Source organism: Mixophyes fleayi, chromosome 2, assembly GCF_038048845.1.
Source record: "Mixophyes fleayi isolate aMixFle1 chromosome 2, aMixFle1.hap1, whole genome shotgun sequence".
NCBI lineage: Eukaryota > Metazoa > Chordata > Amphibia > Anura > Limnodynastidae > Mixophyes > Mixophyes fleayi.
In genome coordinates, this window is record NC_134403.1 from 32,936,289 (window position 1) to 32,959,709 (window position 23,421).

Genomic DNA, 23,421 nt, shown 5'->3' on the forward strand with positions numbered 1-23,421 from the left:
CTGCAGCAGCAGATATTCTAGACAAAGCAATTACAATACTTTTAGTGCAATTAAACTGATTATACGTACCACACAACAATCAGTAGAGATGCAAAAAGAATTAGTCCAGCTTGCTCAGGTTAGCTTTAGAAGAAATGCCTGTAGATTAGGGTTACTTTATGATAGACAGAATCCAAGGGGTAAATTGTAATCTATAGGTTTAAAACAAAGTTTCCGCTGATACATGAAGCTTATTTATTTTTACAAGATCAAATCAACTGGACACATGCGTGACTCCTGAGCTCAGTGTATACAACAGCAACTCTGCACAATAACCGATCTTCAGTGTGAAGAACTCAATCTCCATTTAGTAATCCTTCAAATGGAAGAAGATCTCTCCTAGCAACTGTAGGGTGAAACCACTTGCAATTCTCTCCTTAGCAACCATTTTGGCAGTTTCACTATAGAATCAAACTTGTGATGCAATATAGACAGACTCTTGTGAAAAATAATTTCTCTCTATGTCCCTTGCACACTGCGTCAGCTTGCAGATAACTTTAAATGCTGCAAATTTGGCTGGGATAAACTCTTCAGACAGCAGCATAACCTCTGAATAGCATTATTACAGTCCAGGTCAGAGGTTTTAATAACAGCTTGAAGTCTCACTTAAATAACTTGAACATAGCAAAGCAAAATAAACTTATCTTTCTTCATATTAGCCCTGCAGACATCTCATGGGAAGTGGCATGCTAGTTTTTTTTTTTCCTATACTCTAAAGATGATTCCTTCTGGGCTGGATTTTACATCTGGCTTTTACATACTATTGCTGCAAACATCCCTCAGGCAACAGTTCAGCAATAGCATTCAGTGGCTCTTTGTTGGAAGATCACTCATTAGCCCAGCCAATGGTCACACATAATAACTCCCAGCCAGTCTGTTTCTGGCTCCTCCCCCTTTCCCCAAAAAAATCTCATGAAGCCTCCTACTACATTCTGGCACCAAAATGACAGTTTTTTGCGGGCTTGTGCAACTTGTTTCAGTGTCTAACTGTCTCTGCATGTTTCTAGTGCCTTCTGGGGCTCTGGTGAGCAGCCTGGGGTTGTAGTTCACAGTTTGTCCACCCCAAATTGGGTGACACAATTTGCGTTGAACTTCCTAGAGGCAATCTGTGGGATTGTAGTTTTCTGAATGAGTGCATACAGTAAGTAGTATACCTGTGATTTTCAGGGTATTGAATGTTGTTCCAGAACTGTGTGTAATTCCAGATCTGTGAATAGTTCTACAAATTGGGCTTCACTGCACTTGCATCAGCCCCATGTATGCTCAGAGGAGCAGAGCTGAGGCCTCCAGAGTGGATTGCCACCCTCCCCAAAGCTTGTAGTGGGGCCCTGGGATTGAGTATCATGCTGCAGTACTGAATTATGACCACATGCAGGGGCTCATGCAGCGTGGGACACAAATTACCGTTTCAGAATCTAGTATGCTTCTTTACTTGTGCGCATGCCCACAAAGCAGTAGTTACATATGCGGCCATATGTGCAGATTGAGTCCCATCTTGCACTTACAGCTGCTTACCGATGGTAATCGGTATCCCAACGCTTGGGATTTTGACAACCACTGTTCCTACAGAAAAAACAAATAGTAAAATAACGACATGATGAAAATATACACTTACCTTCACAGTGATGTCGTTGATTTCCATAGAGTCTGGTATGCGTCGACTGGTAATTCCGAAGATGCTGCATGCCGGCGCTGGATTGTGATGTCACTGAAGACACTTAAAGAGGTTTGTTAATCATACGGTTAGGTTTAGGGTTAGGCATAGTTAGGCATAGGATTAGGGTTAGTGTTAGGCTGCTCCAAACATCTGTTACTTACCTGACGTCGCAATCCAGCGCCGGCATGCAACATCTTTGGAAATACCAGCCATTGCACACCAGACTCTATGGAAATCAACGCCGTCACTGTGAAGGTAAGTGTATATTTTCATCATGTCGTTATTTTATGATTTGTGTTTTGTTGTAGGAAGAGTAAGTGAAAACTAAGTGCATAAATCTAGCTTGTTCATAAAAGGCAATTTGTATTTTAAGTTAGTACCGACAGAAAGGACAAGGTCACCTTGGAACTATATTGCCTAAAGGATCCTTATTCCGACCATATGCTGTGGACATGAGTGGTTCATGTACATTCATCCTCACTGACAAAATAATACCAGTCGGGTATTCACTACTGTCAGAGATGAGTATCTCCTGAAATGCAAAAGTACCATGCCCGTCTCAACTACAGGGTGGGTTAATAAAAATATTGCTTTCACATGATATAATCACATTAATCCGCAATTGCCGTCTGGATGCATTAGCACATTGCATGTAAGTGATCTCTAACTTTAAAATGTTTCTCTCTGTGTTTGTGTGGGACGCAGTAAAGTAAATGAGAAAATATCGTTCAATCTTTAGGTAAATACATTTTATGGGATATAGTGAGTTAGACGCAGCAGACAGCCATGAATGGCCATCAGTGGTCACTTATTCATGATCACCTTTCCTCACCCTCCACACCTCTAAACACATGTCTTTAAAGATGGTACTTCTATGTGCAGTATGGAAGTGGAATGGGGCAGATGGAGGTGAGGAGTTTTCAGCACACACATGAAGAGAAGGTCTTATGTGGAATAGCAACAAGAACAATGTTGGTGCTTCCAGTGGGATGTTTATCTGCTGCTAGTGGCAGACACCATCACAAAATTTACAGAAAGAGTTCCATACAAGATTTATCATAGCTGTACACATTGTTACCAGAGACACATTGCTGTTGATGAGATGCATCTAAGCACATCAAGCAAGATACTGTCCTTCATATATAATTTACTGACCTCGACTATAATGCACTTTTTAAATTTTCATCTTCATCCCTATTCATATAAACATATGAGACCTAGAGGATAAGAGTAGATGGTAATTACATCTGACATGCAAAATAGATTAGTTTTAGTATGTAGTAGGCAAATGCTGAAAACATAGATATTCCCACACACAAATCTTTAAACTGGGACAGTCCCTGGAAATTGTGGACTGTTGGCAACTACAATAAATTTCTTAAGAATTTCATTAGATAAATCATATGGAGAAGTGTTAAAATGTGGGGTTGGTGTGCCTTTATTACGTGAAAATCTAAATGTACACACCATTAACCTTTACAAAGGGTGCATACTTAGTTCTTTTTGTTATCCGTAGTGGTATATTTTTATTTTATAAAAGGAAGTTTATGCCGTATAAAAATCTAACAAGTTTTGTGCTGATTTATGTGTTTGATTTGGCTCTGTGGTGAAAGTGTAAATTCGATGAGGCGTTAGTATAATGGGACTAAAGGTGGTGACAGAACTGTGAAGATTTACTTCCAAAAGGGAAATGTTAAGTAATCACAATGTCAGACTTCTAATCTTCCACATTTTCTTTTTTTCTTGTCTAGATTGGATAGAAAACAATTTCTGAAATTTGGATATACAATTGGCTGCAGGCATCCAATTGCTCGTGAAAAACTTGGGAGGGTAAGTCCTAATCACTATTAGTATTTTCTAAAAAGATACTTCTTTCACCAGAAGCAAAAATGTGACACAGCTGAAATATTAATTGGTGATGAAATAATATTGCAAATAAGTTATTGCTTCTTGTTAGTTTAAATCCTGTAAAATCTAGTTAGTAGCTATAAATGTCGATAACACATCTTATTTGTCCTACTGTAGCTTTGTGTGAGAAAGATTGTAGCTCTGAAATAATACATAGATTTAGGGACAATGTTAAGTTGCTCCCTATTGAGAATGTGCAAAAAAACAACTTCTATTCAGAAGAAGTGGCTTCTGGGAAATAACATATATACAATATATATATATTGCAGCCCCTGAAGTCGATTCTTTGTTCACTGAGTATTTACATACGCATGTTCTTAGACAGACTTCCGCCTACACACAATTTCTCTTTTACTTGGACACATTAGTGTGGGATAGAGGATTTCTGCTCAGCACTTGATGTGCTATGGCGATATATTCAATGAAATAATTATAAAAGGATATGCAGAGTTTTACAGCGCGGACGGGGCCAAAATGACGCGGTTCCCTGAGAATCGCGTCATGGCGGCTCTAGTCCTGCCCACTTCACTTCACTAGGAAGTGAGCAGATGCGAGAGGATGCATTGACCTCCTGGCAGTCCGGGAGACCTACCCGGAATTCGTGAGTCTCCTGGACATTCCAGAAGAGTTGGCAAGTATATATAAAACTGTTACGCAAATAATTTCCCTCATGCTACATTGGGTGATGAAATATTGCGCATTTCACTTGCACAATTTGGCTTTATGTCTTCCCAACCACACCATACAGCACAACTAATTGACCATCTTCATCCTAGCTTTCTTCACATTTTATCGACTTCTCAAAGTACAGGGGCTGAGCTTAAAGGGGCTTTCTTCACCTTGCTTTATGCTTCCCCATGACAGATGGTTTTTCTTGCTCCTTACAATAGACACACAATCATAATCTATAAACTGAAGGGATCAACGCGTTTCTGCGCTGATTTGGAGTTTAAGAAGGAGAGGCACTGAGAAAAGGTTAAATGTCATGGCATAAAATTGTGATTCCGCTAGATGATGTTATCACATGATCATGATTTACAATGATGTATAAAGAAGAATATTATGTTTCATCTCTCTCATAAAGCAATTTGCAATCTGGATGATATAATTTGTTATATCTATGTAATAGATTATGTGAGTAAGCATATTACAGTATACACTATAGCAATATTCATTTGAGGATGAGGCAAGCTTAATTTCTTGTTGTTGTTAAAAAAATTACAGAACATGTCAAAAGCAACAATTACCTAATATTATTTGTGCTGGGCTTGTATAAATGATTTTTGGATTAGTAGAATATAACTGATTATCTGTTCATTAAAAGTATAACCGGTTGTATTAATCTGAGCCTGTCAGTTAGTCAGCTCCTGGTGATCACATGATGGCAGAGAAAGCATTACTGCATCAATATGATAGTTAGCTATTACATACTTATATCAGAAAGGGAATAATGACAGATTGTCATATCAACAGTTAGAAACCCCCCAGTCAAATCACTAGATTTGTCATAATGTAGCCAGAGACACTGGATGGAACACGTGGTCAGAGAGGTCATCCAAGTGTAGGATGTTGGTCAATCACTTAATGCTCAAAGCCAACCCTTGCATAGCCAGCACTGCCGCCCAGCCAACTATTCTTCCTAGTCCTTTAAAAGTGTAGCTGTAGTATACAGACAAGGGGGGTTATTTATTAGGCGTGATGTTCCATGGTAACCAGGTAGCTATGTTACTGCATGATGTTCTAAATAATAATTTTCACAAATTTTTCATCACACCTCAGAGTGGTGAGCAAGAAATAGAATTGTTTTCATTACTGTAATTGCTGTATTTCTGCTCAGAAACATAGCCGCTAGGTTGCTGCGGAACTCCACGGATATGACTCGACCCCAAAGAGCCTCATGCCTTAGTGATGTCATTAGTCCCACGTAAATTGGTAGGCTGCTTTCCAACAGCGAAATTCACTGAGTACGCTGCAAGGATCAGATATTGGAAATGTAGGAGAAGATTGGAATCTGAATTTATTCTAGGGATCACAAACAAATGACAAGTTTTGGATGAAAAAGATAATTTGATCAAAATTCGGAAAGTCTTTAAGTGGGAGTTGGTGCACGTGTCTCCTAACACATTTCTTTCATGATTTTCTGTGGCATATCATTCACTGATTCACCAATATCAGGTTTGCATGCTGTATAACAATATATGTATTATAAGTATTATAGGAGTTAAACATACACTGTATACAGTACATTTTTGTTTATTTCAAATGGTATATGTGTAATTTCTGAGGAGTCATTTCATCACTCCAGGGGTTTGTTTGAAAGAAGAGAAGGGTGTTTTCATTGACCATTGGTTTCATATTGATGGGCTTTACTAAGTTTTGAGAAACTTTACACCAAGTATGGTTAATTTTCTCTGGATGATTATCATCATTTATTTAATGATTGTGGTCAAGTCAAGCGTTATTGCTTATTTTTATACTTATGAAGTATTTTTTAGATGCGGGTTGCATCTTCCATGTACGTAGGAGAGCCTCGGACAGTAGTGCTTGGGAGTCGTACACACTTACTGACATTGTTTGAACGATTATCACACCACTATTGTTGCTAATATATTCTAGTTTAGCTTTTTGCTGTGTGAAGCGCTATTGTTTGCAAATTTATTTCTGTGATAGTTATTTGAAGTGTCAGTGGTATGTAAAGCGGGCAGCTTCACGGAGGAGCTCTTGGGGGGTATTACACAGACCATGGGCCTGATACAATTAAGAACGCAACCTGCGGGTAAAACAGTGCAGAACTTGAATGTATTCCCACCAGAGTCAAATCCAAGCGGATCTCAAGATGCGTTTCGGTTTGAATCTGAGTGTAATTACGCCCTGCCTATATGTTACTGGCCTTATGTTAATAGACAGAACAGAGTGCAGTAAAAGTAAGAGTATATGTGCAATATAAGGTCACATCATAACACAAAAATGTATATTATAAAATAAATGAGCAACAAACAGTATAATCATTAATAAAAAATATGGTTGGTAAAAAAATAATATTTTTTTTTATGATAAATACATACATTAAGCATACTTGCCTACTTTTTTGTTTTGGGTTCCAGGTGGTCCAGGGGCAGGTGGGCATGAGGGGGTCGGGACTCAGAAAATTGTGTTACTAAGCCCCGCTCCTAAGCGACCATAGCCATTTTGCCCTATACCAGCAGGGGGTGGGGCCAAGATGACTCGTGATTTGTGTCACTAAGCTCCGCCCCATCCATGAAATTTACCAATTTGTCTGGGATCTGGGAGGTTGTTCTGCTCTCCCGGGAGTCTGGAAGGATTTCCTGGAATTCGGGAGTCTCCCGGACATTACAGGTGAGTAGGCAACTATGACATTAAGATGTTCTTAATGCATTCTGAACATACAATGCTTTTTTATGCTCTTCCTTTATTGCATACACATGTTCTGTGCTAAACAAAGACTATGCTGTGTCAGTCATCACTATCTGTTGGCACTTGCCCTAAGCTGATGCAAATGACAGGGCTGAAGCGAGAGTACTTACGGGCTTGAATTGGCTGCATCTGCGAGGGCAGGCCCTCAAATATTACCTACGTTCGTCCGTCCCTCCCCTCCCCCCATTCACAGGCAGTGTCATTTGCGTTCAGAGAGGAATTGCGTTCATTGGCGTAAGGAGCTATTTCACACAAGCACGCAAACAGACTTGCGTCCAAACTTGAATCAGGCCTTATATATGTTTGTAGTGTGCTTCACTGCTATTACAGCGTATCTAATGGCAAGCTGACTTCTATTCGGTATCAGCAATAGGCCCTCTGAGTAAGCCTCAGTGATGCCCGCTGATATGCCAAAGGTTAGCAGACAAAACTAAATATTATATTTTTGTCTGATAGCCAGAATGATGGAATCCTGAAAACAAATCAACTTTTTTTTTTTTTTTTTTTTTACAACGACTTTGAAATTTCAAGTGGTAATTTTTCTACCAATAATGTCAAAGCTCGGAGAATTGCATCTGTCTATTCAGGTGCCTTCAATCTTCCATGGATGGGAATAATTACCTTGTGCCCTCGCTGGGTAATTGCCTTTTGATTGAGGTTATCAAAGTAATCAAGTCACTGAGAGGCAGAAACCATTGGCTGGGTTAAAAGGAAAACGGAAGGTGTGAAGAGATATGTAAAACTGGTCAGATTAATATACAGCTCTATAATCTTTCATGGCTGTGTCGCGGAAACTTGTTACAAGAGACGTTTCCTTAAAATAGATTCATCTGTGATGCCTTTTTTCTTTCGTATTAAATGGTTCCTAAAATGTTTTGTTTTAAGAGAGCATCAATGATACTCTACTGTGATAAATATTTTAAAAGCAGTATACGGTGTAGTCTTTAACACAAAAACTGGTAAATTTTATATATGTGTAGCATGGGGACACAGTGGTTAGCATTGCTTTATGTCAGCGCTGAGTCATGGTTTCAGTTCTGATTCAACACCTATCCTTGTGGACTTTGTATGTTTTCCCTGTGATTGCATGGGTTTCCTCTGGGTAATTGGCTGATGATAATATTGGCCACTAGTGTGTGTCCGTGTGGTAGGGAATTTAGGGGTCTATACAACATTGGTGGCTATTAGACGGCTGTAAGATTTTTTTTGCACCCTCCCCATCTAAACTGACTAAAAAATCCTTTGAGGAGCTGCCTAACACCGGCTAGTGGAGGATCTAACCATAGTGGCTACTGCGCAGCTAATATTGTGCATGCACATTGCGATGGGACCCCGGTGCAGGACACAGAGGCACTTCTTCAGCGGCAATGGAGTCCATAGGACTCCATTAAAAAGGTAAGCTAAAGCCATCTCATGGCGTTCCATTTTAAGGCTGGCGGTGAAAAGCAAAGGTGTTTCTCCAGATTTTTGTCTCTTCGCAGCTTGGTAAATAGACCCCTCAGAGATTCGTCCTTCAAAATGGCTTACTTAAGGCTTAGACTTTCCATTTGAGAAGTTTCCACATACACATCCCTCCTCTCCCTTAATGCAGACTAAGGCATCCTCTCCTGTGGACCCCCTGATATTTATGAGGTGCAGTGGCCCAAAGAACTTTTTTATACTGGTGACCTCTGCTGGAGACTTGGTGTATTGCTGTTACGGCATAAGAACAGAGGAGGGATACATTAGATGGGGATAAAATCATAGCCAGCTCCAGACTTGGTGGCTATCGCCTCATTTAGGGCCTTATTCATTAAGGATCTTAACTTGTGAAGCTTCTTATTTTAGTCTCCTGGACAAAACCATGTTACAATGCAAGGGGTGCAAATTAGTTTTCTGTTTTGCACATAAGTTAAATACTGCCTGTTTTTACATGTAGCACACAAATATCAACTTTAAATTTCACTGTACAAATAAGCTATCAAGTATTTGTGTGCTACATGAAAAAACAGTCAGTATTTAACTTATTGCAAAACAGAATACTAATTTGCACCCCTTGCATTGTAACATGGTTTTGTCCAGGAGACTCAAATAAGAAGTTTCTCAAGTAAAGATCCTTAATAAATCAGGCCCTTAATGAATATCCCCCTCATCTCATGACAGAAATACCACTTACTGAATAATTCATCTCTAAACTTGTATCATCCAAAACTTCCTAATCCATCTTTTGCAAAAATTTGTACATACTGTATACGATCAATGCGCTGACATTTTGCAAGTGAATATTTCCTTGAAAATACATTTCTATTATAAGAATTTATATTGTTAGTTTCACATCACTACAGTGTCTTTGACCATTTTTCTAATATTCCTCCAGCATTCCTGATGGCCGATCTACTGCTATAATTACTTGTTAACTGAAAAACGTTATCATTTATTTTTTTAAAAAGTGCAACATACATCATTTTTTGACGTTTATATTGAATTTTCTGTAATTTCATGCTAATGTTTAATGGAGGCAAGCACATTTATCTGCAGTCACTTAGTTACAGCTCATCTGGTAGTGTCATCATGCGCAAAAGAATATGTAATCTTTTCCGGATTGATAAAATGCACTCCAGGATTTTGAGCATCTCATCTGGCTCCGTCTATGCATTCTTCTGCCTCCGGGACTGTCCGTAGTGGTTCCTTCGGGTGCAGTTTTAACAGTGCTACAAATCAGGGTTATGTGTTGTAATAGTTTTACAGGGTATTGATGCTTGTTTTACTATAAATTTCAGTTTTGATTTTCTGCAGTACATGTAACACAATGGTTTGGCTCCTTTTCATCTTCTGCAAGCGTTTTATTTTTGCATGCTTTGATACCACACCATCAAGGGGCAAAGGGTAACTTAGGCAGCTTCAACAAAAACAGCATAAACGCTAATCTTGTGATCAGCTGAGTGAGTTGCAGATTCTGGGAACTATTTTGTAGATGTAAAAAAACGAAAACTGTAAGGCATTGTCTGCAAAAGCTGTACTTTATAGTCCCTTTGCTTACTGCATGAAGCTGTCATGAATGTAATAGTCGGTATAATCTTCTATTGTGTTGCTCCTTAGTCTGCCTGTACACTGGGCACATGAATATATGGGCTATAGTTGCCTGCTCTCCAGGAATGTTCGGAAGACTACAGAATTTTGTGAGTCATTAAGAAGAGCAAGGCAAAAAAAGGAGTGAATGTTCTCTGGGATAAACCAAGTTACAATGCAAGGGGTGTAGATTAGTTTTTAATTTTTTTTTCTGAAAACCGAGCCCACCCGAACTTAGGGGATCCGAGTAGGCTCGCGAGCCAGCTTGGTACTTTTGCGCGTCATCGGATCTGAATTGAGGCAAAACGTTGTTGCGTTGTCAGATCTCACAGGTTTTGGATTCCATAAGAACCTCCCTCCCCAGGAGATCCAGTGCCATTGGTCACACAGAAACAGGGGTAGCAGTGTTCTTGTCACTCTCCAGTCTCCAGTGCCATTGCTCACACAGAAACAGGAGGGGTAGCAGTGTTCTTGTCACTTCACAAAAATTGACTCAAAATGACTGGAAATTAATGTTATTGAGGTTAATAATAATGTAGAGTTAAAAAATAGAGCCAAATTATGGGATTTTAGAAAAAAATAGGGATCCAAAACCAAAACCAAAGCACACGAGGGCGGTTTTACCAAAACACGAAGCTCAGTGAACATCTCTAATTGTTTTGCACATACACTAAATATTGGCTGTTTTTCATGTAACACACAAATACTTGATAGCTTCATTTTTACAATTAAATATAAAGTTGATCTAGGACATGCCCTACCCCAACTATAAATCTGCCATCACATTTTAAATTTACTGCCCCCTCCAAAGCAACATGGTTTTGCCCAGGTGCAAAGTTACTCCTTTTTTTTTTTGCTTTGCTCTCCTTAATGACTCAGGCCCGCAATCTTTTTGTGAAGTGAGCCATGGCTCGATTCGCTGTAATCTATTATTAAAATATCCCCGAAGCAGTTGAGTGACGCTATTGCGTTATATGATAGTAATTGCAGCGATAACAGATTTTCCATCACTGCGATAAGTGGCGAAAGAAAATCAGTGTTATCGGTTAATATATAAGGGCTTGTGCGTTACAACGGGCTGACCAGTTTGTTTTACACACATACACAAAATTGAGTTTCTAAGTCAGAGAGGAACGCAATGGTATTAATTGGATTGTAGCCAGAAGGTCCACGATTTTTTTTTCCTATCCAGTTATCCAGGTTATTACAGAAAGAAATGGAGACACACAGAGTAACTGAGGTGACCTCCCAAGGTCGCACATATTTGGCTCTTGGACTCAATGTAGAGTCAATTTAGAAGAAAAATCTTAAATTACTAGGTTACTTCAGAAAAGATCTCTATGACAGAAAGTTTCACATCGACGTCTACACCATAAATCATTGTGACAGACCACTTAATGTATTTCTATTTATTTATCCGCTAGCTGCAGAGGCACTGCCATTAGTCTACATGGGAATAATTTGCTGTTTGTACTATGGTTATTTTCCACTAATTGATCTGCTGCCATTGACGTTACCTTAATTTCTGCAGAAATGAGAACAAATTTTAACTTAGGATCAACGCACCATTTGTGTTTGTAAATTTAACTAGCTCAAGAGGTCTAGTCAAAAGTCATGTACCCCCCCCCCTTCCTAAAAACACCTTCATTATCGTTTTCAGATGAAATTAAGCTTTAAGTTATGATTCCATATGTTAGCAATTTGCTTTTCCATTTAAAACTCCATTATGGTTTAATACATCCAATAGTCTTGATGTCTAACATTTACAGGATGTAATATGTAGCTGTTAATTGAATTATCCCGAGGAAATTTACTAGGAGTGTAAAAAGAGGAGATATTACTGAGCTATCCAAGTTCATCTGGATAATTATAAACAAAAAAACATTGACAGTATAGTTTTTATTTTATTTTATACAGTGTAGAACATATAATTTTTATTACTACATAGTTCAAACTGCAAAACTGTGCAATGCGCAGTATAATTTAGCACCCATGGGCAGGGCTGAATTAACCCTAGGGCTAACTGGGTTACAGCCCAGGGGCCTCGGGCATCCAGGGGGCCCTTGAAAGTGCTCAGCAGCATTATTGATCGGTTGGGGGCGCCCCCAGCGCGATCAATGCTGCTGAGCACTTTCACTACGGTGCTTCCCTGACGCGCTGTATTCTCCTTACTGAGGAGATCTCATGAGTCTCACTCTCAGAAGATCTCCTCAGTAAAGAGCGTACAATGCGCCGGGGAAGGGGGTAAGTCGCTTGGGAGCGGCTCGGATCACCGGGGGAGCGGCTCGGATCACGGGGGGAGGGGGGGGGGCCTCACGGGGGAATGGAGGCTCCCTTAGCCCAGGGGCCTCCATCCCTTTAATCCGGCCCTTCCCATGGTACGCTCAGTTGAAAAGATGATCAGCTTGACTATGATGAAATTAGAGATTATTGATCTATTTAGTGAAACAAATATTTATACACAGGGGGCCTGATTCATTAAGGAACTTAAATTACGAAGTTTCTTATTTAAGTCTCCTGGACCAAACCATGTTACAATGCAAGGGGTGAAAACTAGTTTTCTGTTTTGCACATAAGTTAAATACTGACTGTTTTTTCATGTAGCACACAAATACTTCATAGCTTATTTGTACACTGACAAAGTTGATATTTGTGTGCTACATGAAAAAACAGTCAGTATTTAACTTATGTGCAAAACAGAATACTAATTTTCACCCCTTGCATTGTAACATGGTTTTGTCCAGGAGACTGAAATAAGAAACTTTTTAATTTAGGTTCCTTAATGAATCAGGCCCAGTGACACTATCCTAGATATTATGAAAACTAAAATCAGTGTTTACAGTACACGGAGTGTTTGAGAAGTTGTGAATGTGTATTGATATTCGATATCCTATAGAGATCTATAATCTATTATTTCACAATCTCTTAGCCGTGTTCACCGTAGCTAAAACTGACCACACCGTATGCATAAAACAAGCACACATGTGTAATTGTTCTTCATGTGTAAACTATGTGTAAAAACTAATGAAAACTGTATTGTATGGACCCTATGATTGTCTTAGAACATCATCATCATCAATTATTTATGTATACAGCGCCACTAATTCCGCAGCGCTGTACAGAGAACCCACTCACATCAGTACCTTCCCCATTGGAGCTTACAGTCTAAATTCCTTAACATACATACACAGGTCAATTTAATAGCAGCCAATTAAAACTACTAGTATGTTTTTGGATTGTGGGAGGAAACTGACGCAAACACGGGGAGAACATACAAACGCCGCACAGATAGGTCCCTGGTCGGGAATCGAGTTCATGATCCAGTGCTGTGATACAGAAAGGTTAACCACTGATCCACCGTGTTGCAAAGAGCAGCTGAAAGTCATGGTTAATAGGGTAAAGCAAGGAACCTAGAGATAGGTAGGATATGGCAAGTGCTATAAGAATATCCTTATAACCACTATTTACTGTCGTTATCCTAGTAACTGTGAGTGATTATTCTCCAAATTTGCATTTGGGCATCTACCAAGCTCACATCCATTTATTCAGCACCCCTTCTTCCATTATTTTTACTGGTAGTAATTAGAGATGGGCAAATCAATTTGTCAGATGTTTAAATTCCGGCAATGAGTTAATTTCTTATTCGGATCCAATTTGCCAAAATTTTGGCCGATAAATAGCACCTACTGGAGAATCAGGCAGTTCAAAATAGTAGTGTCCCGTGATAGTCTTATACTAGAACACCGCTGTTCTATCATTATTTCATTTTAGACTGGTCCTGCAGCGCTAACGGACCTAAACCCTGCCAGCTAGATACCAGTGCTGTACTGTAAATTAATAAATAAATAGATAAATAAATACTAGGTACATTATTCCCCTCCACAAATCCTAATCCAGCCATAGACAGACTGGACTGGTTTCCACTATAACAATGAGACTACACCAAAGTGAAAACCATCCCTAGGTGGTCAGGGTAGAGCTGGTGCCTTTGTGGGTGGACAAAAACCAGTGTGGATGTCTCTCCCAGAAGATGAAAAGTGCTGGTGCTCTTCCTGACTCCTTCGGGCTCTTTATAATGTTTAGTTAATCAAGATTGGGACCCATGGAGTGGATTTTTTTTGTGTCCCAGTGGTCTCAGTAAATTTGGACAGAGGCCCAACACCTGGAGCAGCACGGTGGCTAAGTGGTTAGCACTTCTGCCTCACAGCACTGGGGTCATAAGTTCAATTCCCGACCATTGTCTTATCTGTGTAGAGTTTGTATATTCTCCCCGTGTTTGCGTGGGTTTCCTCCGGGTGCTCCGGTTTCCTCCCACACTCCAAAAACATACTATTTGGTTAATTGGCTGCTAACAAATTGACCCTAGTCTGTGTGTGTGTATATTAGGGAACTTAGACTGTAAGCCCCAACGGGGCAGGGACTGATGTGAATGAGTTCTCTGTACAGCGCTGCGGAATCAGTGGCGCTATATAAATAAATGGTGATGATGATGATGATGGAGCTGGTGCTATATTAATAAAGGAGGGTACTGTTCGGAGAACTTTACTCAGATACATTAGTCCATGCCCCGCAATGCTTTACTGATAAACCTTTCACACACGTACACATAAAACCACATCGTGCTTTGAACCATGGGGGGAAATTGTTACACCCAGAAGATACCCCTACAAACACATGGACATCCAAGTATGCAATGCTGACTGCGCTCAGTGTGCTCCTTGGTAGTCAAATGACACCTTATACTCCTGATAATATTACAAACATAATGAGAAATGCTTCATCCTCCAATTCAATCTAAACTGTTTTTCTTTGAACCGTCAGTTTAATTTCGGTTGCCGTCTCACAAATGCTGTTGCTGATCTATTTAATTTTCTAACATTCATAAACTTCTATCTATGTCAACAACATAAGTGTGTAATGAAAACAAATTTGCCTTAACAGATGCATTTATATCACAGAAACATTCACAAAGTCAAATATGACAAGTTGCCTTTGCTGAAGACAGAGTGTGTGATTGGAGTTATAGCTTCCAGATCACCAGTCTTGACAAGTATAGTTAGCAGCTTTTATCTCAATTGAAGAATAGTTTTGTCAAGTCAGATCCATTTCTTGAAAGCATCTTTCTATTATAAGTGTTTATGGAGGAAAAAATGATTGATATCTTTACACAGGCAATGTATTTGCATCTTGCTCGACTTACATGAGAAAGTAATTGAGGCACAAACCTTTGATTTTATATTACTTCAAAGAAGCAGAAAATAATGTGTTCCGGCCCTGTGTCTTCACTGTAGAGGGGCAGAGAAGTTCATAGCGCTAACAAGGGCTCCTCCTGTGTCAGTGATGGCTTTGACATAGATGACAGGCTCTTGGCCAGTGACTGAACAGTCAAATGAGGATACGGAGATTAATTCAACTGTGGTTTTCCAAAAAGTACTGAAAAAAAGTCAAACATTACACTTAACAAAGCAGTGGGGGTGTTGATTAGCTGCTGCAGAGATGAGGAGATAGATATAAATTGTTGTATACTGTTTGTGTAAGTGCTACACTACAAGGTTCTTACAGTGGACTGACATGTAGCTGGAGTATTGAAGGTTTGGCTCCAACCACTCTGATCGCTTCTCTAGTGTCTCTTCATCTGACTCACACTCCACTCCTTTATCTCTATCTATCAGAGTCCCTCAAGGCTCTGTTCTTGGTCCTCTTCTCTTCTTACCCTACACCTCTTCCCCTGGTGAACTCATCTGTTCCTTTGGCTTTCACTTCCACCTCTATACTGATGACACCCATCTCTACCACTCATTCCCCAACCTCTCTACTTCTCCCTTATCCCGTGTGTCCAACTTCCTCACTGCTATCATCACCTGAATGTCCCAGTGCTACCTTACACTTAATACATCCAAAGTCAAAGCTTGTCATCTTTGTCCTGACTAATGTCTCTTCTCCTCCCCTCGCTTCCCTCACAATATCAAACTACCCTGTTCCCTACACCTGCTATCTTTGTATCATTGACTCTGCCCTCAACTTCACTACACAATCCAGTCGCTCCCCCTGTATTGTCACCTCCTCCAACATTGCCAGGAAACATAACTTTATCTCTCAGAAGGTAACTAAAACTCTAACCTTGAGTATTGCCACCTCCAGTTTGCTGGCCCTGCCTTCACTCGCCTCTCCCGGCTACAATCATACTAAATGTAGCAGTGTGGCTTCTTCCCCTCCTGTCACAACTCATCCACTGCTCCACTGTGCAGTTCCCTTCATTGGCTCCAAATACCCCCCAAAATTCAATTCAAGTTGCTCACCCTTACCTACAAATGCCTCACCTATGCTTCCCCTTCATACACCACTTACCTCATCACAAAATACACCACAGTTCACCCTCTGCACTCAGCCTCTCCTCCACTCCAAAAGAACCTCACATACCTGCCTCTAAGATTTCTCCTGCAATGTTCCCTCCTTATGGAGCTCTTTACATCTCCAAAACCAGTCTCTCCACCAAGCTCTATTATTTCAAGTGCTCTCTCAAAGCCCACCACTTCACCATTGCCCATGCTAGTCAAGTTGAACAGAAACTGTGTAAGAGGAAGGAGAATTTGCCTTGATAATACAAGTACAGCAAAACGCAAGTTGACATTTTCTCTGAATGCCTACAGCCACAATATATTAATTATAGGAGGTATAAATAATAAGAATCTACTCTAGCCTAGACAGCCTTAGTGTGCGGCATAGTGACCGTGAGGGAATAGATAGAATATAAAGCTATTTGCTAATAGCTGTACAACTAGTACAGGAATCTCATCACTACCTGCTACCAGATAATGCTGCAAGCACACTCCAGAGTGCAGGTTTTGTTAGGAGGACATCGTATATAAGCTATCCCCACATGCAAAAAAAAAATATATATATAGTGTCTCAAAACATAATATAACAGCAAACGTTGCAGTTATGTCTACATCATCATCACCATTTATTTATATAGCGCCACTGATTCAGCAGCGCTGTACAGAGAACTCACTCACATTAGTCCCTGCCCCATTGGAGCTTACACTCTAAATTCCCTAGCATACACACAGACACAGACAGACAGAGACTAGGGTCAATTTTGATAGCAGCCAATTAACCTACTTGTATGTTTTTGAAGTGTGGGAGGAAACCGGAGCACCCGGAGGAAATCCTCCCAGCACTGTGAGGCAGAAGTGCTAACCACTAAGCCACCATGCTGTCCCACTACTTAACGGTATAACAAAAAGCAATGCAGTGAATCTGCATAGATCGTAATATACAGAAGTAATAATTTACCTCATTGGTTGTCATGATTGATTGTTACATCAGCATGGGTAACAGTCCTGGGATTATAACCGTTAAGCACAATATATTAATATAAACGGGGGACTGTACCCTTGTGGCTATATAGCAGTAAATCTCGCATCTCGTTTATATAGCCAACTGAACAAGTGAATAAAAGAAATCTATATATCTGAAGGAGTGAATAGAGGAAAGTAATATAGGAAATCTATATTGGAATACATATTTAAGTATACCTTCCATTTCTTTGAAAAACAAGTGAAATGTAAAAAGGCTGGCAGACTCTATTAACCTCAGTCATATAGTGATTAGGACTACTATTATAAGAACCAAATATTTTAACAGCACGTTTTCATTTCACTATTCTCATTTCTCCTCACACTGAGCACTATAAGTTATTTTAACCTTTTGTTGTTTTCTTGAAATAATAATACAGTTTTTTGCCTTTTAACTTGAGGAAATAAATTAATTTGGGGCAGCGTTCTTAACATTACTGACGGTCAGTGCAGTATCTGAGGTAAACTCTACTTTTTAAAAGGAGAATCGTGTAAGAGGCAGTACAAAGGGAGCAAGGCAAACAATACAAAAAGAAGAAAGACTAGATTGTAAGGCAGCTGCAAAACACAAAGAGAAAACAGTGACACAGGTGTAGAGGGAAGAAGACAGACGCAGGTCAAGACTACGGGGAGAGCCTTAAAACAGGATACTGGTAACTAAAGCCATTTGTACTGTTCCTGTTGTGAAGTGGGTTCAAATTATGGACTGTGGGTTCAAATTATGGACTGTGTTGTCAGATTTATAATGCAACTAGGGATGTGCACCGGCGACTTTTGAGGTCTCGTGTTTTGTGTTTTGGATCCAGGTTTTCATTATTTTTGGGGTTCGGATTTGTCTCGCAAAACACTTGACGAAAGGTCTCGGTTCGGATTTAAGGTTTTGGATTCGGATTTTTTTTGGAAAAAACATAAAAAGTTTAAAAATCAAGTTTTTGGGCTTATTTTCACTCCTATGCTATTAGTAACCTCAATAACATTCAATAACAAGCATTTCCACTAATTTACAGTGTATTCTGAACACCTCACAATATAGTTATTAGTCCAAAACGTTGCAACGAGGTATCTTTCTGGACTGCGTAGAGGAGTGGGTCACCACAATATATATAATAAGAAAACCATCAACTTGTATGATTCGCACCAATAAATGTACCTGGACTGCGTAGAGGAGTGGGTCACCACAATATATATTAAAAACCCTGAACTTGTATGATTCGCACCAATAAATGTACCTGGACTGCGTAGAGGAGTGGGTCACCACAATATATATTAAAAACCCTGAACTTGTATGATTCGCACCAATAAATGTACCTGGACTGCGTAGAGGAGTGGGTCACCACAATATATATTAAAAACCCTGAACTTGTATGATTCGCACCAATAAATGTATCTGGACTGCGTAGAGGAGTGGGTCACCACAATATATATAATAAGAAAACCATCAACTTGTATGATTCGCACCAATAAATGTACCTGGACTGCGTAGAGGAGTGGGTCACCACAATATATATTAAAAACCCTGAACTTTTATGATTCGCACCAATAAATGTACCTGGACTGCGTAGAGGAGTGGGTCACCACAATATATATAATAAGAAAACCATCAACTTGTATGATTCGCACCAATAAATGTACCTGGACTGCGTAGAGGAGTGGGTCACCACAATATATATTAAAAACCCTGAACTTTTATGATTCGCACCAATAAATGTACCTGGACTGCGTAGAGGAGTGGGTCACCACAATATATATTAAAAACCCTGAACTTGTATGATTCGCACCAATAAATGTACCTGGACTGCGTAGAGGAGTGGGTCACCACAATATATATTAAAAACCCTGAACTTTTATGATTCGCACCAATAAATGTATCTGGACTGCGTAGAGGAGTGGGTCACCACAATATATATAATAAGAAAACCATCAACTTGTATGATTCGCACCAATAAATGTACCTGGACTGCGTAGAGGAGTGGGTCACCACAATATATATTACAAACCCTGAACTTTTATGATTCGCACCAATAAATGTATCTGGACTGCGTAGAGGAGTGGGTCACCACAATATATATAATAAGAAAACCATCAACTTTTATGATTCGCACCAATAAATGTATCTGGACTGCGTAGAAGAGTGGGCACTGGGCACCACAATAAAATATATAAAAAACCTTCAACAGGTCTGCATTACACTGCACATACGGCTGCTCCTCCATCCTCTCCATCATATACATGTTGGAGTTTTAGCGTGTGACAACCTCTTGTTTTTGATAATGTCAGTGCATTTTGAATATTTTTCAATTTGCCCCACACCACTGAATGTACTTTATCTATGATACGCATCTATCTATCTTGACTGCGTAGTGTGGTGGCCCCGGTACACAATTTGGTACCGAGGCCACAATATAATTAAAAAATTGGGCATCAACTGTCACCGTTGTTTAATATCTGATACACCTAAATATGGACTGCACAGTGGAGTGGCCCCGGTAGTAAATTTGGTGCCGGGGCCACAATACCTCCTCCAACTTCCAAGTGTAGTGTTTATAAAGACAGACAGCGTCGAAGTGTTATTAGTTGACTTTCTTAACCCTAAAATTGTCCCTGTTGCAAATATTCGTGCAATGGACAGTTACTTTTTTATTGAAAGACTCAAGCTTTCAAGTGTAGTGTTTATAAAATATAAACAACAATACAGTAGTTTTAGAGCACGTCAATACCTCTTGTTTTAAATTATGACAGGGCATTTTACTTTTGGTTTAATTTCTTGAATTTGTTTAAATTTGGTTTTACTTTTTGAACATGGCAAACGACTGTTGATTGGTCATATAATGCAAAAAAAAAAGTTCCAAGATGGAATTGTCCTTGGGCCCTCACACCCACCCTTATGTTGTTGAAATAGGACATGCACACTTTAACAAACAAATCATTTCAGCGACAGGGCCTACCAAACAACTTTGGCTGAAATGATTGGTTTGTTTGGGCCCCCACACCAAAAAAGCTATTCATCTCTCCCTGTACAGACTAAACAGGCTCTACTGAGGCAAGATGTCATCCTCATCCTCAACCTCTGATTCCTCTCCCCCTACAGTGTGTACTTCCTCCTCATCACACATTATCAATTCGTCCCCGCTGGACTCCACAACCACAGGTCCCTCTGTAGTATCTGGAGGGCAGTGCTGTACTTCATTGAGGAATTGATTATTCATTTTTATAAACATCATTTTTTCAACGTTATGAGGAAGCAACCTCCTTTGCCGCTCACTGACCAGGTTCCCCGCTGCACTAAAAACTCTTTCCGAGTACACACTGGAGGGGGGACAACTCAGGTAAAATAGAGCCAGTTTGTACAGGGGCTTCCAAACTGCCTTTTTTTCCTGCCAGTAACAATATGGACTGTCTGACATGTCTACTTGGATGGTGTCAGCAAAGTAATCATCCACAATTTTTTCTATTGTGACAGCATCCAATGCAGCGAGAGTAGACATGTCTGCAATGGTTGGCAGGTCCTTCAGTCCGGACCAGATGTTATCAGCATCCCCGCCAGTGCCTCTTTTGGGAAAACTGAGCTTTTTCCTCGCAGCCATAGATGTGGAAGAAAATGAGGGTGGAGCTGTTGGCATGTCACGGTCCTCTTCAGAGGACAATCTCCTGACCAGCAGGTCTTTGCACCGCTGTAGACTTGTGTCCTCCGGAAACAGAGACACAACATACGCTTTAAACCGAGGATCGAGCACGGTGGCCAGAATGTATTCCTCTGACTTTAAAAGAGTGACCACCCTCGGATCCTGGCAAAGCGTACGAAGGGCTACATCCACAAGAGCTACATGCTTGGTGTAATCGCAATGGCTTACCAGCTCCTCCCTCACTTTCTCCAGCTGCTTCTGCAACAGCCTGATCAGGGGAATGACCTGACTCAAGCTGGCAGTGTCGGAACTGACTTCTCGTGTGGCAAGTTCAAATGGCTGCAGAACCTTGCACAACACGGAAATCAGTCTCCACTGCGCTTGACTGAGGCGCATCCCCACTCCTTTGCCTATGTCGTAGGTGGCTGTGTAGGCCTGAATGGCCTTTTGCTGCTCCTCCATCCTCTGCAGCATATAGAGGGTGGAGTTCCAGCGCGTCACAACCTCTTGTTTGAGGTGATGGCAGGGCAGGTTCATGCTTTTTTGATGTGCCTCTAGTCTGCGGTAGGCACTGGCTGAATGCCGAAAGTGTCCAGCAATTTTGCGCGCCACCGCAAGCATCTCCTGCACACCCCTGTCACTCTTGAGGTAATGCTGCACCACCAAATTAATGGTGTGGGCAAAACATGGGACGTGCTGGAAATTGCCCATATTTAATGCCCGCACAATGTTACTGGCATTGTCTGACACCACAAATCCCCATGAGAGTCTAAGTGGGGTAAGCCACTGGGAGATAATTTCCCTCATTTTCTCTAATATGTTGTCAGCGTTGTGCCTCTTATTAAAGCCTGTAATACACAATGTTGCCTGCCTTTGCACTAGCAGCCATTTTGTAGTTGCTGCTACTGATGCAGCTGTTGCTGTTGCTGCGGAAGGGGATGCATCTACCCAGTGGGCTGTCACAGTCATATAGTCCTTCGTTTGCCCAGAACCACTTGTCCACATGTCCGTGGTTAAGTGGACAGTGGGTACAACCGCATTTTTTAGAGCACTGAGGACACTTGATCGTACTTCTCTGTACATTTTTGGTATCGCCTGCATAGTGAAGTGGAATCTCGACGGGATTTGGTACCGGGGACACAATACCTCCATCAACCCTCTAAATCCCACTCCACTGATGGCGGACACCGGGCGCACGTCTAACACCAACATTGCAGTTACAGCCGCAGTTATACGCTTTGCAATAGGGTGACTACTATCGTATTTTGTGGTCATGGCAAACGACTGTTGGACGGTCAATTGTTTTGTGAAAGACTTAGCGGTCTTACGACTTCCCCTCTGGGAAGATGACCGACTAACAGCAGCAACAGTAGCAGTGGCAGTAGTAGGCGTACCGCTGCAGGATTCCTCGGATGAATCCCGTATTGAGGAGGACTCAGTCTGGCTGCTGACTTGGGCTGCAGGACTGAATCTGATGGAGATTGTGGAGGAAGTTGACGAGGAGGGTGTTGCTGGTGTGTATCCAACTGGACCACGGGATTTAGGTGTCCCTGTACCGATGAGGGTCCTAGCCCCAGTTCCTGAACTAACCACTGAACTATGAAGGTTATTCAGGTGACGTATAAGGGAGGATGTTCCTAGGTGGGCAAGATCCTTACCCCTGCTTATTTGAGCTTTACATAAGCTACATATGGCCATACATTGGTTGTCTGGATTTGGATAAAAATAACTCCAGACCGAAGAGGTGCATTTTTTGGTCTTCTGACCAGTCATGACGATAGGCTTTTTCATCCCATGGACATCAGCTGTTTCCCCCCCTGGTGCCTCATTTACAATAACCACATCACCATCCTCATCATCAAGTTCCTCCACAGCGCCAGCTACATCATCAATAGCCTCCTCCCGAGCCACCTCTTCCCGTACAGTGATGGGAAGGTCAGGCTTGACAACCACCAACATCCTTGGACTCGCCTTGTGGATTTGTGATAATTTCTCTTTAGAAGGCAGAGTTGTTTGCTGTTTTGTTGCTGGCAGCATAACTCTCTTCAATTTTTTGTAGGGGGGGGGAGGAGGAGGAGGGCTAAGATCCGTGGGTGAAGCTGAACCACTAGTCATGAACACGGGCCAGGGCCTAAGCCGTTCCTTGCCACTCCGTGTCGTAAATGGCATATTGGCAACTTTACGTTTCTCCTCAGATGATTTTAAGTTTCTCTTTTTGCTACTTTTTCTTAACTTGGGCTTTTTGGATTTTACATGCCCGGTACTACGAGATTGGGCATCGGGCTTGGAAGACGACGTTGATGGCATTTCATCGTCTATGTCATGACTAGTGGCTGCAGCTTCAGCATTAGGA

The 23,421-nt window shown here is 40.8% G+C and overlaps 1 protein-coding gene across 1 annotated transcript in view; it reads left to right on the top strand.

The window, feature by feature from the left end:
* The window catches only part of CNTN5 (contactin 5), a 1,124,282-nt gene that overhangs the window by 420,039 nt on the left and 680,822 nt on the right, over nucleotides 1-23,421 (top strand). The window contains exon 3 of the mRNA XM_075198772.1: nucleotides 3,448-3,526. The gene's annotated coding sequence lies outside the window, so the exon portion shown is untranslated. The remainder of the gene's footprint in view (nucleotides 1-3,447; nucleotides 3,527-23,421) is intronic.